The sequence below is a fragment of the Brassica napus genome, chromosome C8 (assembly GCF_020379485.1).
Source record: "Brassica napus cultivar Da-Ae chromosome C8, Da-Ae, whole genome shotgun sequence".
In the NCBI taxonomy this organism is placed as follows: domain Eukaryota; kingdom Viridiplantae; phylum Streptophyta; class Magnoliopsida; order Brassicales; family Brassicaceae; genus Brassica; species Brassica napus.
Window position 1 is genome coordinate 36,228,812 of NC_063451.1, and position 7,026 is coordinate 36,235,837.

The following is a 7,026-nucleotide window of genomic DNA, read 5'->3' on the forward strand; positions in this document are numbered from 1 at the left end:
ACAAATAAGTAGGGAGATAAAAGATCACCTTGCCTTAAACCTCTTTTGCCTTTGAAATATCCTGAGACTGTTCCATTATAACCCACCATGAAACTCGTTGAACAAATGCAGGCTCTGAGCAGTGAGAGAAAATGAGGAGGCACCCGCAGTCCTTGAAGACAAGAGAACAAGAATTCCCAAGAGAGGGTGTCAAATGCTTTTGCAATATCCATTTTAATGGTAATTGTACTTGCTCCCTTGTTCTTGTGATACCCATGTATTAGATCGCTTGCTAGAACTGTGTTCTCAGTTAGGAGCTGATCTTTTACAAAGCAGTCTGACATGGTAGAATCAGATCCTGTAGTATGGGCTTTAGTCTTGCAACCAGTAGGCGGGATATGACCTTGTAGACTGTATTTAGGCATGCTCTAGGACGGTAGTCAGACACTTTTGAGGCACCAGGGAATTTAGGTACTAGCGTGAGAATGGTTGAATTTGTTGTGGTTGGTAGGAAAGCATGTGAGAAGAAGTGTTTGATTGAAATAACTGCTTCTTCTCCCACAGAATCCCAAGCACTTTTAAAGAAACCTGAAGTCAACCCGTCTGGCCTTGGAGCTTTGTTTGGATTGACCTTGAAGAAGAGCTTTTTGATCTCATCTGAAGAGGGTGCAGCGAGCATGGTTTGTACCTGTTGGGGAGAACACTGGAACTCTATGAGATCGACAAACCAGAAGTAGGGCGAGGAGAAGGCAGGTGGATGATACAGTTGAGGGCCAAGGATAGCTCTGAAGTGAGCTACTGCCAGAAAACTCATCTCCAGTGGGTTTGTTTCAAAGGTATCAGCGCTCGTTTGAAAAGAACGGATTGCATTATAGCTTGCTCTCACTTGACACATGCGATGAAAGTAAGTGGTATTGAAATCTCCTTCCCTCAGCCAGTTTATTCTCGGTTTTTGTCTAAAGTAAGCTTCTTCTATCTCCCGCAGAAATAACCATTTTTGATGAAAGTCTCTCTCTTGTTGGAACAGCTGCGAAGATGGTGATTGGAGGGTTGTTACCTGCACACATTGTAACAAACTGTAAGTTTCACTCACTCTCTCTTGTATTTTTGAATAGTTCTCACGATTTAATGACTTTTAACTTCCAACAGAACTCAGTTAGAGTATTGCACATGCTTCCGGCACGAATCCAAGCGTCATTTACCACCGTTGAGAAGTTTGGGTGTTTTGTGAGGTAGTTTTGGAATTTGAAAGGTTGAGTACCGGCTTTGGGCAGGCTGTAGGCTAGGTCAGTTAAGCAAGGACAATGGTCAGAGAATAGTTGGGGAAGGAAAGTTGCATGGGCGTGGGGAAATGAAGAGATGGTTGAGCTATTGACAAAGAATCTGTCAAGCTTTTTAGTGATGGGGTTTGAAGGTTGGTTGTTAGTCCAAGTAAGGGTAGGACCAGTGAACCTCAGATCAAACACTCCTGATTGTAGTAGACAGTCACTGAATTGATACATCTGATTGTCAAAGGCAGAGACAGTCGGAGATGAGTGCTCATTCGGAGATATGATTTGGTTAAAATCACCTCCTATCATTCAAGTGTGACTGTCTAGACTTAAAGAATTCTGAATGTTGATCAACTCCATCCAGAGATCACTTCGATCTTCTGATAGGTTGGAAGCGTAGACAGCGGTATAGTAGAATGGAGGTTGATTTGGGAGAGATAATAGGCAGGTTAGAGACTGCCTACTTTTACCAACAACTTGTCTTGAGACAGGGTTTTTCCAGATCAAAACAATCCTCCCATCCTCATCCTCAGAGTGATTTGATGTAAAGTTCCACGGTGGGCAGAGATTGGACATAATGGAACTAAAAAAATGTTCTTTTATATGAGTTTCAAGTATAGCTCCAAAAAGGGGTTTATGAAAAAGTAGCCAACTTGCAAAATGCCGATGCTTATCCGGGTCATTTAGGCCACAGACGTTCCAAAAAAAGAGTTATACACTCATTGAGATGAAAGATTAGGGTCCTCATTTGATTGAGGAGCACCTTGAGTAACAAAAGAAGAGTCAAGAGAAGAAAACGGGTTGGTTTGAGGAAGAGGATCAGATGGAGGATTTTTAGTGGCTAAGGAATTTTTAAAAAGGGTAATGATAGGAAGGTTTGATGAGGGACAAAAAGGGTTAGGATTAGAGGTAACCGACGGAGAGAAAGTGGGTGAAGATCGAGATCTTTTTAAGGGCAGCCTAGGAGGGTGATCAGGGGATGGAAGAGCAGGATGGCTTAACAGCAAGGCTAAAGGTGGATCAATGGAGAGAGAGGTGGGAGCTTCTATGATCATATCAACAGGAGCATCAGTTGATTTCAGTATAGAAGGAGAAGGGGTAACAGGGTCAGGGGGGAGAGAGGATGAGGATGAAGGATCAGGGATCACAGGGTGAGTTGAGGGATTGAGAGGTATGGTTTCTTTAGGTTTCTTTGTATACAGCAGGACGAGTTTTAGTTGCAGACTGGGGATGAATATTGGATTTTCCTGACTCCTTTTGAGAACCAGCAGCAGCAGCAGGGGGAGGAGGTTCATAAAGGAGACAATTTTTTACAATGTGACCAAGCTCATGACAGTGGGAACACGTTGGCGGTGTCCAGGGGTAATGAACAAGGACTTCCACGACTTCCCCACTTTGTCTCTCAAATTCTACAACAGATGGCAGGGGTTTTGTGAGGTCCACTTCCACTTTGACATGAGAGAGAGTTAAGCTCACAAGATTCTTTGTGAAGTCGTCGGTTTCCTTCGGTTCTCCAACTAGTCCTGCAACAAGGCTGAGTCCCTGTTGATGCCTCAAGTCTAAAAGAACTCCGGTAAGATGCCTCAAGTCTAAAGGAACTCCGGTAAGATGAGCCCAAATCTTGATTGCCTTCAGTGGTGGGGTTGCCTTAGAGTGCTCCGAAGTCCATTGCGCAGTATGGAACATAGAATCACCCACATACCATATGTTTTTATCCAATATTTTCTGTCGCAGGTACGCATTCGGTATCCTGACAATCGTTGATCGATTAAGTGGGTTGTTATGGATTTCTAGCTTCTGTCCTTTGCCCCACATGTGATTGAACACACTCTGTATCTGATTAAAAGGAGGAGCTTTTCCATTGTAGTAACAAATGATGAAGTCCTTATGGATTTCAGCTCCCGTTGCAAAGACAGAGTCAGGAATGACTTCTCGGCCTGCCAGATTCCGAGAGTGTTACTGGTGCAAGTCTCTTGAGAGTTTTATCTTCTGCTAGACGCAACCTCTCTACCAAAGACGGAGCAGGAGGGGCAGTTAGAGGTGGAGTAGGGTTTGAGGAGAGGCTAAAGATATGGGGAGGGATTTTTCTGTAGTAGGAATTGAGGGGGTTTTGTTTGTAGGGTGAGAAGCAGTGGTAGTTTTTAGAGAGGATGAGGCTTTGTTGGTATGGACGGGAGAAGATGAAGTACGGTTGATAGTGGTAAATTTTTGGATAAGGTTTTCTTGTACGGGGAGTAAGAGCATGATTATTGAGGGTTCTTAAGGTGAGGTTCTTAGCAGAATATAAGAACCCGTCTCTTAACTTTTAACTACAAAAGCTAAGAACCGGCTCTTAAAACTCTTATTTAAGAACCAGTTCTTAGCTTTTTTAGTTAAAAGTTAAGAGACGGGTTCTTATATTCCGCTAAGAACCCCGCCCCAAGAACCTCCCAATAATCATGCTCTTGAACACTGGAATTTTGTGCTTCAGATCTAGGAACACTAGTTGTTGAATCGTGAGATCCAGTTTTCAAGCTTTCAGCTACTAGGAGAAGGCCCGTACTTGAAGGAGCAGTCAGCAGATGCTTAGGAATAGCACCAGTTGGAAGGGTTTGAGGAATCAACGAACCTTTCTTTTTTGAATGGTTTGAAAAAACAGTTTTAGATGAAGATGAAAGAGGAGGATAGTCATGGGGGAGAGAGGAGAGGCTAGGTCAGGCGGGTCAGGGGGAAGGTTTGCGGGTGGAGAACGGCGGTGGATTCGCGGCTGAAGCAGTGGTCGGAAGTTTCCAAACGTTTGTCATCGATTAAAGAGCTAGAGAGAGTTTGACTTTTTTTTTTAGAGAATGTTATGACGTACTCGATAATTGTTATTTTCCCTTTCTATTTTCTGATTTTCTCTATTCATCAATGATTATTTCTCATTCTTCCATGCATCAGTTTGACACGACGAAAAGATAATCTTCTATAAGTTCAAATACGGTGCTCTAAGATTGAAGAGAATTCTAGATCCACCATATTTTCTTTTTGTTAATTTGTATTATGCAATCGATTTAAAAGTAAATGCGAATATACGATGAGAAAACGAGTTAACATAAGGAAGAAAAAAGAACGTGAAACCCTACTGGAAAATAACATAGGTTCATGAGGCTTTTGAGAAGAGCATATAAAGTAAACTAGAGCTCGAACCCGGACTAGTCGTACAAAAGTATTTATTTTTACCTTTTTAATAAATATTTATAGTGTACAAATAGTAGTCTATATTTTAAAAATTTACCGTATGAAATAATTATTTAATGTGGTATTTTAAATATTTTTTTATAATTTATATTGAGCAATTTTATTTTGGTTTCAAACAGTTAGAATATGAATCACGTGTTGGTACAAGCATATTATTTTTTGTGTGGATCAAATTTTTAATGTATAATAAAATTATTATATATATTATTTAAATTTGAGGTTGAATATTTTATATTCTTCAACATTCATCATATTTGATTTGCATTGGACTATTATTTATATAAAAAATACATAAAATTATGTATTTTCGCATGTGTGGGTTTACTTATGTAAATCAACTATTTCTTTGTTTTAATTATGGTATGTTTCAAAGGTAGCTGAACGTGGAAAAATATACTTGAGTTATGTATATGACTATATTATTATATAAAACGTAACAGTAATAAATAACCTTTATTTTTTTAAAAGACATTCATTATTACTTCCATAATAATAGGCGTTAATTGTTATATTTTTGAAAAGTATTTTTGTACCGAAGCAATGGTAAACTGGTTTTCCTAAATTAATGTCACCGAATTTTTTAAGGAAAGTAAAAGAGATTTAGAAAATGATTTAATAAAAATGAAAAAACATAAATTGCTTAAACTTAGGGTAATTTAATACTTGAATGGCATTGTATTGTAAATAACTTGTAAGTTTTAGGGGTATTTATTATTTGTACTTCTTTTTTAATTGATTAGATTGATTGTTATATTTTTGAAAAATATTTTTGTACCGAAGCAATGGTAAACTGGTTTTCCTAAATTAATGTCACCGAATTTTTTAAGGAAAGTAAAAGAGATTTAGAAAATAATTTAATAAAAAAGGAAAAAACATAAATTGCTTAAACTTGGGGTAATTTAATACTTCAAAAGCATTGTATTGTAAATAACTTGTAAGTTTTAGGGGTATTTATTATTTATACTTTTTTTAATTGATTAGATACTTCGTTGATTTGTTGTTAAAAAAAAAAAGTAAATACTTCAAAATCATTAACTTTATTGACAAAATGCAGTTCGGAGTGGACCCACTGTATAATACAAAGATTCGAATAACTAACTAATAATGTGAGGTAAGAGCTTTTGACTATTTCCCCTCCCAGACCGAGAGCCTAGAAGCGAGAGATGGCCAACCTAACACAGCGCTGCGGTCAAAGATGGTGTATCTTCCGTATCAGAACTAATATATAAGCTTTTATGTTGTCAGATTTTATTTTACTTAATTACTAGGATAAGATATGCGTCTAGCGCATGATAAATTTATATAAAAAAATTATTTTAAAAATATTATACGGAAAAATAAATTTATATTCTTGATTGAATTAATATTTTGGTCTTTAAACAATTTTTTTAACCTTTTGTTAATTACATAATTTGTTTACTGGTAAGCTGATCCCATTTAAAAAAAAAATTAGGTCAAAAAATCACTTACCGCATAAGAACCTAACTTTTAGGTCGAAAAATCTCGGATCTACTTGATTACAATGAAACTATGTCAGCTCGGTTTTATATCACGATTTAGTAATTTAAAATTTAATTATGGTTACGAGAAGTTTACGTTCACGTGCTAATTCTATCTATCTTCTATATTTTTCTCTTTTTCATTTTGGTTATTATTCGATATAAATATTGATTTTGAAATTTATTCTCATTTCGTTTGTTTGTTTTGACCTGAGATTTAGAAAATGCTTATGATTTAAAATAATTAAAGCTTAAGATTTAAAATAATTAAAGAGATACATACTTAGGTTAAGATCTTCACCTTTTGCAGAATAAATATTTATATTTATTATTTATTTTATGTTTTTCTGCATATTATGAAATAATAACATAATAAGTATATATATTAAATAACTAAGAAATCAATTATTATTATGTAATAAATTGGCGTGTGCATATAAATCAAACTATCACTCTTGTTTATTCGCAATCATTTTAGGGTAAATAAATCAAAACAATCAATCTTATTAATTGTATATGATATATAATTAAATTTAAATGATATTAACATATATATATATAGTACACTTTTAATATGGATATTTATTAAATAAAGTTTCTACTCATATGATTTTATGATTATTTGCATATTTGTGTAACAAAAGTTTACACCAACAAATTTTTTTTTAATGTGGGATAATTTCAATAATTTTTAATCATTTAAAAACAATGAAGATTTAAAAATTAAAATATTAACTTTTCAATATATCTTCAATGCAAATATCAAAATATAAGTATACATTTTCATACGATGTATAGTCTAATTTAAACGATATGAAAATATATATATATATATATATATATATATGTGTGTATATATTAACATAAAAACCTATTAAAATAAAATTATTTCTTCATATCGTCTTATAATCATTGTATCTTAATATAGAAAAAAATTTAAACCTTGATCATAAAAATTTATGTAAAGACTTTTAACAATTTTAGTAATTTATATTCGTTTTGGAAAATTCAAAATACAACATATACAAAAAAAAATCTAGATTTTTATTATATGATTA